Source organism: Macrotis lagotis, chromosome 4 (genome assembly GCF_037893015.1).
Source record: "Macrotis lagotis isolate mMagLag1 chromosome 4, bilby.v1.9.chrom.fasta, whole genome shotgun sequence".
Taxonomy (NCBI): Eukaryota; Metazoa; Chordata; class Mammalia; order Peramelemorphia; family Peramelidae; genus Macrotis; species Macrotis lagotis.
In genome coordinates, this window is record NC_133661.1 from 139,923,648 (window position 1) to 139,935,093 (window position 11,446).

Here is an 11,446-nt window from a genome sequence, read left to right on the forward strand (position 1 = left end):
AGCATATATGCTCAATGGGGTATAGACATCTAGAGTAAGAAGAAGAGAAGGAGGACAGGGGAAAGAGGGAGATGTGAGTGATGGAAGAGAGGATGTACAGTGGGGGAGAGTGGTCAGATATAACACATTTTCTTTTTTACTTCTTGCAAGTGGCTGGGATTGGACGGCCTGTCCAGGACCACAGGGCTAGGTGGTTGCTGGGCCTTAGGGGTGGTATTTGGGCTTTGGGCCTCTTGGCCCCAGGGCTGGTGATCAGTCTGCTGTACTACTCAGCTACCCTATGGTACATTTAAGAAGAGGGACAGAGTGAAAGGAGAGAGAGAAAATATAGAATATGGGAGTGGGGAAATACAAATGGAGGGAGTTGCAATCAGCAATGGCAATGGTGGAAAAATATGGAAGTGGTTTTTGTGATGGACTTATCCTAAAGAATATGATCCAACCACAACAGAGCTGGTGGTATGGGGGACACAGACTGAAGCACTTTATTATTATTATTGTTATTTTTGGGGAGGGGTTGCAGGCCAGATGGGGTTGGGTGGCTTGCCCAGGGCAGCACAGCAGGGTGATTGTTGGGTGTCTGAGGTCAGATTTGAACCCAGGTGCTTCTGGTTCCAGGGCCAGTGCTTTGTCCACTGCATCACCTGGCTGCACCTATTATCATCATCATCATCATCCTCATCCTCATCATCATCATCACTTTATTTTGTTGTGTTTTGGGGTTTTGCAGGGCAATGGGGCTTGGGGTGGCTCTCTCAGAGTCGCACAGCTGGGTGATTGTTGGGTGTTTAGGGCTGGATTTGGGCTTGAGTGCTCCCGAATCCAGGGCCAGTGCTCCATCCACTGTGCCACCTAGCTACCCCTACTATTATTATTATTATCATTATCATTACCATTACCATTATTATTATTATCATTTTATTTTTATTTTTTCCTCTTTCTTTTACTTTATTGCAGAAACTAAAAAAAAAGATTAACTGTTTCAACAGAGTGCCTTTTGGTATTGGATTTGTTAATTGAGTAAGGGGCCTTGTTAGATACATTCCTCAGCACTTGATATTTTGCCTGTAAGTACAATATTAATACAGTAAGTATTAAAAGGAAAGGGTTATAATATTTTTACAATATTTGTCTCTAATAAAGAAAAAAGATGGCTCTCTCTGCCCAGAATTCACGTGCTTCAAGACATCAGGGATGAAGACATCTTCATCCTATGAAGGTGATAAGAGTAGAAATAGAAAATTGCTCTGGGTAGTCAGGGATTGAGTTACCTTAGAAAGAGGAAAATATAGAAGTAGGCAAAGGGGAAAAGAAAGGAAAAGATAGTAAAGACAGCAGATAAGAAGAGGGAAGGTAGATAACGGTCACTGGAATTGTAGATAATACTACACTACATTATCTCTCTAGTTGATCAAAATGCTGAAAATGAGACCAAATTAAAAAAATAGAGGAATTTCCCCAAAAAATAGCTATATGGAGGTACAGATAGGATAAAATGGTGTGGTGGGAGGAAAGAAATGACTGTCAAAAGAACACTCTGTTTTTACAGAATACCATCCCAGTATATAACGCCCCTCCACAATAACTAGTAGTCTGGATACTTAGCCTCCTATGTAAGAAGGTTTTCAGATGGCCTAACTAGGAAAATGATCTCCTCTCTCTAGATTGGGGCTATTTGTCTTTTATAGAAATATCTTTAGAAATTAAAATAAACATCTTAAGTATTGTGTTTTTTAAGTATCACTATGTTTCTAAAAGTTTCTTTGGACCAAGTATTGTGCTTCTTAAGTATCACTATGTTTCTAAAAGTTTCTTTGGACCAACATATTGGGATGTAACAAAGTGACATGACTATTTTATTCTATATTCCAAGGGTTCCTAGATAAGAAAGGAGTTCAACAGGGTGCAGATATCAGTTACCATAAAATGGAGAGGCAGGAAAGTAGTACTCTGAGACCAAGCTGGCAGCAGCTGTTACTAATAAATATAACAGACACTAGACTATTTCCCACTCTGGAATTGCATCTAGGAAGTTTATAAAATCTGGTAAAGCTGGAACTCTGGGCTGGTATTTATATAAATATCTGTTTCTTACTGCCTATACCACCTTGAGCAACTTGCTTGATCTCACTGGGCCTCAGTTTTCTTATTTATAAAATGAGAAGGGTAGACTAGATATATTCTAAGGTGTGTATAACTGTAAAGCTATAGTCAAAAATCATAATAATTTTATTGATGATAACATTTATATAGAGTTTTAAGGTTTGCAGAGCTTTTCATGAAATTTATCTCACTTTATCTTTTCAATAACATTGTGAGGTGGATGCTATTAGATGAGGAAACTAGGGTAGGCAGAGATTTAGTGACTTGGTCAGGATCATACTGTTACTAAGTATCTAAGACCAGATTTGAACTCATGTTTTCCTGACTCCAGGTACAGTACTTTATTCACTTTGCCATCTAGTTGTACATCAAATGACCTTTAAGATTCAGTTTTCTCTAGTCTTATGATCTTATAAAATATCTCATGCAGAAGCTGTAAAATCTGCTTTGCTGAAAGGAGGCAAAGAGAGGTAGGTGAGAATTTTTCAAGGCAGGTGCTCTGGGGTCTCATGTTATCAGAGTCTTATTTTGTGCTATAGATGTTCCTGGGAAAATGCAGGTATCAAACTACCTGAAAACTACCTGAAGTCAATAACAACTAAATTCATATGGAGGAACAAAATATTAAGAATTATCAATGAAAAAATGCAAAGGAAAGTGACCTAACAACACCAGATATAAAATTATATTACAAAACATCAGTCATAAAAAAAACCATTTGGTATTGGCTAAGAAATAGAGTGGTGGATCAGTGGACTAGATTAGGTGCAAAAGAGACGGTGGTAGATGACTGTAGTAATCTGCTGTTTGATAAATCCCCAAATTCCAGCTTCTGGGAAAAGAGCTCACTCTGATAAAAGCTGCTGGGAAAAGGGAAGATAGTATGGCAGAGTCTAGGCAAGAGCAGTATCTTACACCTATACTAAGATAAAGTCCAAATGGATACAAGATTTAGACATAAAAGGTGATATCATAAGCCAATTATAAGAAAAAGGAATAGTTTACCTGTCAGATCTATGGAAAGGGTAGTAAAGAAGAGTTGGAGAACATTATAAAATGCAAAATGGATAATTTTGATTATATTAAATTGAAAATTTTTTGTTCAAATAAAACCAATGCAACCAAGATTGAAAGGAAGGCAACAAGTTGGAAAATAATTTTTACAATTGTTTCTGACAAATATTTCTAAAACTTATTGAAAACTGACTCAAATTTCCAAGAATACAAGTTATTCACCAATTGATAAATGGTCAAAGATATGAAGACTATTCTCATATGAAGAAATTAAAACTATCTATAGTCATATGAAAAAATTTCTGAACTATTATTGATTGAGAAATGCAAATTAAAACAACTTTTAGGAACCACCTCATACCTATCAGATTGGCCAATATCACCAAAAAGAAAAATGACCAATGTTGGAAGGGATGTAGGAAAATTGAAATACTACTGCATTGTTGGTATAGTTGTGCACTGATCCAACCTTTCTGGAGAGCAATTTGGAATTATACCCAAAGAGCAATAAAACTGTGATGAACTTTGATCCAGTAATACCATTACTAGGTCTGTATCCAAAGAGATCACAAAAAGGGTAAAAAACCCACATGTGCAAAAATATTTATAGTAGCTTTTTTTTAGAGTGACAAAGAATTGGAAATTGAGGGGATGCCCATCATTGGTGGAATAGTTAGCAAACTGTGGCGTATGAACTTGATGGAACACTTGTTCCATAAGAAATCATGAGGGAGGGGACTTCAGAATAGCCTTGAAAGACTTATATGAAGTGCTACAGAGTAAAGTGAGTAGAACCAGAAGAGCACATTTCATCAGCATAATTATCACAGACAATTGCAAAAGATTTTGAAGAAAATGCCAACCATATCCAGAGAAAGAATTATAGTCTTTAAATTTGGACCAAATCTTACTATCTTCAATTCTTTTTGTAATTTTTTTTTTTAGATTTTTGCAAGGCAATGGGGTTAAGTGGCTTGCCCAAGGCCACACAGCTAGGTAATTATTAAGTGTCTGAGGCTGGATTTGAATTTAGATACTCCTGACTCCAGGGCTGGCGCTCTATCCGCTGCACCACCTAGCTGCCCCTTTTTGTATTTTTTTTTAAAAGAAGGAAAAATTCCTAAAGTCTTACAAGCAGAGGATATCAGAGGAGAGCATGATTATGAACTCTGGCTCCAAGGTCAGCAACAGTTTATGTCCCTGATAATATAATCTGGTCCTCTCTATAGTCCTGGGCATGTCAGGGACTGTAGGACCCCATTGACAAATATATTTTTTTATTTTTTAATTGTACTTATTTTATTCTTGTACAAATGATGTTTTTTATACATTACTAAAATATTCTTGTTTAAGAATGAACACAATACCCCCTCCCCCAAAAATATATACTCTCATGAGCAATAAAGTGAAAGAAAGAGAAAAAATAAAAATAAAATGATAATAATAATAATGGTAATGATAATGATAATGATAATAATAGGGGTAGCTAGGTGGCACAGTGGATGGAGCACTGGCCCTGGATTCGGGAGCACCCGAGCCCAAATCCATCCCTAAACACCCAACAATCACCCAGCTGTGCGACTCTGAGAGAACCACCCCAAGCCCCATTGCCCTGCAAAACCCCAAAACACAACAAAATAAAGTGATGATGATGATGAAGATGATGATGATGATGATGATAATAGGTGCAGCCAGGTGATGCAGTGGACAAAGCACTGGCCCTGGAACCAGAAGCACCTGGGTTCAAATCTGACCTCAGACACCCAACAATCACCCTGCTGTGCTGCCCTGGGCAAGCCACCCAACCCCATCTGGCCTGCAACCCCTCCCCAAAAATAACAATAATAATAATAAAGTGCTTCAGTCTGTGTCCCCCATACCACCAGCTCTGTTGTGGTTGGATCATATTCCTTAGGATAAATCCATCACAAAAACCACTTCCATATTTTTCCACCATTGCCATTGCTGATTGCAACTCCCTCCATTTGTATTTCCCCACTCCCATATTCTATATTTTCTCTCTCTCCTTTCACTCTGTCCCTCTTCTTAAATGTACCATAGGGTAACTGAGTAGTACAGCAGACTGATCACCAGCCCTGGGGCCAAGAGGCCCAAAGCCCAAATACCACCCCTAAGGCCCAGCAACCACCTAGCCCTGTGGTCCTGGACAGGCCATCCAATCCCAGCCACTTGCAAGAAGTAAAAAAGAAAATGTGTTATATCTGACCACTCTCCCCCACTGTCCATTCTCTCCTCCATCACTCACATCTCCCCCTTTCCCCTGTCCTCCTTCTCTTCTTCTTACTCTAGATGTCTATACCCCATTGAGCATATATGCTGTTTCCTCTCTGAGCCACCTCTGATAAGAGCGAAGGTTCCCTCATTCCCCCTTGCCTTCCCCCCCTTCCATATCATTGCAATAGCTCATTGTAATAAAAAACCTATTATATGAAATATCTTAGCCTATTCCACCTTTCCTTTTTCTTACTCCCATTACATTCCCCTTTTAGCCATTGACTCCATTTTTAACAATATATTATATCTTCAAATTCAGCTCTCTCCTGTGCTTCATCTATAAAGCTCCTTCTACCTGCTCTATTAAATGAGAAGTTTCTTATGAGTATTATCAGTATGATTTTTCTATGCAGGAATAAATGCAGTTCATCACCATTAAGTCCCTCATATTTTGCCCTTATCCTCCATTCTCTATGCTTAATCTGAGTCCCGTATTTGAAGATCAGACCTTCTGTTCAGCTCTGGCCATTTCAGGAACATTTGAAATTCCCCTGGTACATTGAAAGTCCATCTTTTTCCCTGGAAGAGGACATTCAGTTTTGCTGGGTAGTTGATTCTTGGTTGCATTCTGAGCTCTTTTGCCTTCCAGAATATTATATTCCAAGCCCTACGAGCCTTTAATGTAGTTGCTGCTAAGTCCTGTGTGATCCTGACTGCAGCTCCACGGTATTTGAATTGTGTCCTTCTGGCTGCTTGTAATATTTTCTCTTTGACTTGGGAGTTCTGGAACTTGAGTATAATATTCCTGGGGGAGATTTTTTGCATCTTGTTCTGGGGGAGATCAGTGAATTCTCTCAATTTCTATTTTGCCCTCTGTTTCTAGGTTATCTAGGCAATCTTTCTGTAGGAATTCTTTAAAAATGAAGTCAAGGCTCTTTTCCTGATCATGACTTTCAGGTATCCCAATAATTTTTAAATTATCTTTTTCTGAGTCTGTTTTACAGATCAGTTGTTTTGTCAATGAGATGTTTCATATTTTCTTCTAATTTTTCATTCTTTTATTTTTGAAGTATTGTGTCTTGACTTCTCATAAAGTCAGCAGCTTCCTTCAACTCTGTTCTAGATCTGAAGGATTTGTTTTCCTCAGAGAGCTTGCTTATCTCTTTTTCCATCTGGCCAATTCTTCTTTGTGAAGCATTCCTCTCCTCAGTAACTTTTTTGAAGTGTTTTATCCATTTGACCTATGCTGGATTTTAATATGTTATTTTCTCCAGCATTCTTTTGGATTTCCTAGATTAAGCTGCTGACTTCTTTTTCATGTTTTTCCTACATCTCTCTCATTTCTTTTCCCAATTTTTTTTCTTTCTCCGTCACTTGATTTTCAAAATATTTTTTGAGCTCTGTCATAGCCTGAACCCAATTTCCATTTTTCTTGGAGTCTTTAGATGCAGGAGCTTGTACTTCCTCATCTTCAGATTGAGTATTTTGATCTTTCTTGGGATCATAGACAATGTATTTCTCAATGTGTTCCTCTTTTTTCTCTATTTACTCATTTCCCCAACCTGTGCCTGGTTTGGGGGTGCTTCCTGAGTTTTTGAGCATTATTGGGACACCCCCCACAAGGATCTCAGCATGTGAGGCTCTGTCTTCCCTCCTGGTTTGTGATTGACCACAAATGCACCCCTCTGCCATGGGGCTGAGGTGGGGGGGGCCTGCTGGTTTATGGGGGTCCTAGACTGTGATCAGGATCTGTATGTGGTCAGAGCCTCAGAGTCCTGTTCCAGGTAAAGAGGACAGACCTCGGAAATCTCTCTCCACTCCCCTACCTAGGTTGAGCACTCAAGGCTCAGTTGCCTGGGAGCTCCTGCTTACTGGCTCTTCCTGCTTCTGTTTCCTGGATGTGGGATGTCATAGCCACTGCTGCTCACTGAGTGCTCTGAGGGCTGGGCTTCATGCCCTCACTCTGGCAGAGGTTCCCCCCACCCCCCAGCTGATCTTCCAGGTTGTGCTTGGTGCTCTCCAGGGTGTAGGTCAGGAAACTGACCCAGCTGCAGGGAGCCATGGCTCTGGGGCTGCCTCTGGGAGACTGAAGTTGTGGGAAATGGTTAAATTTATGTCAGATGCCTTCTTCCAGTTTTGGAAGACCCAAGAAACTTAGACTAGGATAAACTTCTAGAACAATGAAAAAGGAAACTCAGCAGTTGCAGAGACAAGGGTGTGTGTATGGGGGAATATTGATCACTTGTATTTGTAATTTGCTATGTTATGTCCATCCAAATGTAGGTTTCCTGCAATAGAAAAGACAATCTGTACAATTTAGATAATTTAAATTTAGGTAAACTGAAACTTTGAAACACTGAGGGGAATAAGGGAAAGGATTCATGTGGAACTTTGTAAGAGAGAGAAGTAGTAGGGCTACTCCTTAGGAGGTATTATCTAATATCCTCAATATGCTTTGCTGGAACTTTTCTCATTTAGGAAGGGAAATGGCAAAGCAAGTTTTATATACTATAACCATATTGTTAGAAGAGCCCCGATGTTTGTACCATGAAAATCTATAATGAATCTGTATTACAGATTCAGTGAAAGTTGCAGCTTTAATAGTATATTTTAGAATTATTCCTACTTTTGTCAGGTGTGCTTGTTAAGAAGGATTTGTTCACATCAAGTAGAATAAGTGAAAGGAGTCTCTAGTTCTACTGATGGTAAGATGGTAGGGATAAGGACAAAGCCTGGACTTTTTATTCCATTTGTAAAGGGAATTCCTAGATAAAGACACTGCCTCTACTAATTTAGATCAATACTTTCTCTGACACTTTTAGTCTTTTTTTAATTCAATTTTATTTTAATTTTAGTTTCAAATTCTCTTCATCACTTAACAACTCCAGCCATTGAGAATGCAAGAAGACAAGAAAAAGAAATCCAAATTTAAATATGTATAGTCATGCTAAATAAATTACTATTTTAACTATCTCTGAGAAAAATAAAAGAAAGAAAAAAGGAAGGAAGGAAAGAAAGAGAAAGGAAAGAAGGAAGATTAGAAGGAAGGAAGGGAGGGAGGGAGGAAAAGAAATAAAGCAAGCTGGGGGAAGCTAGGTGGCTCAGTGGATAGAGCACCAGCCCTGGAGTCAGGAGTACCTGAGTTCAAATCTGGCTTCATACATTTAATAATTGCCTAGCTGTGTGGCCTTGGGCAAGCCACTTAACCTCATTGCCTTGAAAAAAAAAACCCACTAAAAAAAAGAAATAAAGAAAGAAGGGAGGAAAGAAGGAAAAGAAACTACAGAAAGGAAAAAGAAAGGAAGGGAAGGACATTGGAGGGAAGGAAGGAAAAAGAAAAAAGAAGGAATGAAGGGAAAAGAAAGAAGAAATGAAGGAAGGAGTAAAGAAGGAAGGAAAAAAGGAAGGAAAAAGAAAGGAAGGAAGAAAAAGAAACTATGCTTCAATCCCCATTATGTTACTGTAAAATTGTTCTGGCTCCATTCAATTTGAATCAATTCATTCAAAATTTTCCATACTTCTCTGAAAACCATTAGCTTCACAATTTCTTACAGCATGATAGTATTGCATTACATTCATTGTAATTTATAATCTTAAAGAAACAATTAGAACATTGAGAGATCAAAAGATTAGTCTAAGGTTACATATCCAGAATATGTCAGGAGAAATTTGAACTCAGATCTTCCTGGCTAAGAGTCAATCAACTAGTATTTATTAACGTATTATCAACTAGTATCTATTATGTATGTGCCAAGTACCATACTAAAAATTAGGGATACAATAAAAGGGGAGAAACCAATCTTTGCTTTAAAGGAGCTTACAATCTAATATTAGAGACAATATATAAACAACTCTCTCTCTCTCTCTCTCTCTCCATATATATATATATATATATATATATATATTATATATATATATATATATACACACACACACACACACACAGATTAATTTGGGGGTAGTCTCAAAGAGAAGGAACTAAGATTAAGGTGAACTGGAAATGATTCTTACAGAAGGTAAGACTAACTGAGACTTAAAGAAAGCCAAAGGTGATGGAAATGAGGGAGAATCTAAGCAATCTAACAACCAGCGAAAATGCCAAGAATTTGGCAATAGAGTGTATTATTTGAGGAGCAGAGAAGAGAGAAGCATCACTGGATTACAGAGTACCTGGAGGAGATGTAAGGTGTGAGAAGAATGGGGGTAGCTGGGTGGCTCAATGGATAGAGCACTGGCTGTGGAGTCATGAGGACCTGAATTCAAATCTGTTCTTAGATCCTTGATACTTACTGTGTGACCTTTAGACAAATCTTAATCCCATTGATCTCCTCCCCCCCCCCCAAAAAGAAGAAAAATATCAAGGTAGAAAGTGGCAGGTTATAAAATGCTCTGAAAGTCCCAAAGAGAATTTTATATTTTATCCTGGTGGTGATAGGGAGCCTCTGGAGCTTATTGATTAAGATTGTGTTTAAAGGGGCAACTAGGTAGTGTAGTGGATAAAGTACCAGCCTTGGAGTCAGGAGTACTTGGGTTGAAATCTGGTCTCAGACACTTAATAATTACCTAGCTGTGTGGCCTTGGGCAAGCCACTTAACTCCATTTGCTTTGCAAAAACCTTAAAAAAAAGATTCTGTTTAAGAAGATGGATTTGAGTAGAGAATAGATTGGAGTGGAAAGAAGTTTGAGGCAGATATATACAACCAGCTGACTGGTAATAATCTAGGCATGTGGTAATGAGGATCTGTACCAGGGTGGTGGAACTATTGAAGGAGAGTAGGGGGCATATATGAGAAACATTATAAGGGTAGGAACAACAGGACTAGACCACTGATTGTAAATGGGGGCAGGGAATAAGAGAGTGAAGAATCGGGGATCATACCTAGGTTGCAAACCTGGTTGACTTGGAGGTTAGTGATACACTATACAGTAATGGGGAATTTAGGAAGAGGGTCAGATTTGAGGGGAAGATAGTAAGTTCAGTTTTAGACAAGCTGAATTGAAGATTTTTTAAGATATGCAATTGGAGAATGTTGTAAAGAGGTTAGAGAGGTAAGACTGGAGATCAGAAGAAGAATGCTAGGCAATATAACTTGGGAAAGGACTGCAGTGTCTGGTATCTTCTACCAGGTGATCTTCAGAATCTTCCTAAGATAATTTAAATGGAAACGATTCAGTTTCCTGACAGGGTGCTGATAGACTGTTCAGGTTTTACAGGCATATGTAGCAATGAAGGCAGCACAATGGTTCTGTAGATCTTCAATTTGGGGGTTAGTCTTTTCTCTCCCACATTTTCTTTCAGAGCCTCCCAAATATTCAACTAGCTCTGGCAATGTGTGTGCCAACTTTATTTGTCAATGAGTACCCCTCTGGAAAGGATACTGCCAAGGTAAGTGAACTTGTCCACCCCCAGCTGGTCTTTCCCAGCTGTAGTCTCAGAGTCGTCAGGATCTTGTCCACAATACTCAGAACTTCTCCATTTTCTGTAACCGTATATGGATGATGAGGTGTTGACTGATGGAGCACCTGTGTTTTCTTATTGTTAATTGTTGGACCAAAATTAGGACAAGATGCAATATAGTATAAAAGGGAGAAGAAGGTCCAGGATAGAGTCTTGGGAAACCTTCATTTTTAGAAAATCTAATAGGAATGAAGATCCAATAAAGGAGCCGGGGGAGAGAGAGAAAACTAGGAGAGTAGAGACATGAAAATTTAGAAGGAAGAAAATATCAAGAAGGGAATGCCAAACAACGTCAGCGGCTGCAGAGAGGTCAAGAAGAATACCGATTGAGAAGAAGTCATTAGATTTGACAGTTAAGAAATCATTAGTAACTTCAGATGGAGAGCGGCACTTTGCTTGAATAATGAGGTCAGAAGCTAGACAGTTAAAGAAGAGAGGAAAAGAAGACTCTCACTATTTCCACTTTTCACTATTCTACACTACTTGAGCTGGCCTAGGTGTAAGAGCACTACATTGGTATCTAAAGATCTGTGTTTCCATCTTGGATGTGCTATATGCTACCTGGTGTTCCTTATTCTGAAGCTCAGAACTAGACTCGAGTCCAATGTCCTGGGTCAACCTTGTTGTTTCTTTGTC

At 38.8% G+C, this 11,446-nt stretch overlaps 1 pseudogene; it reads right to left on the reverse strand.

Annotated features, from left to right (window-relative positions):
• LOC141522730 (ADP-ribosylation factor-like protein 1 pseudogene) overlaps positions 1–11,446 on the reverse strand; it is a 32,634-nt pseudogene that overhangs the window by 20,475 nt on the left and 713 nt on the right.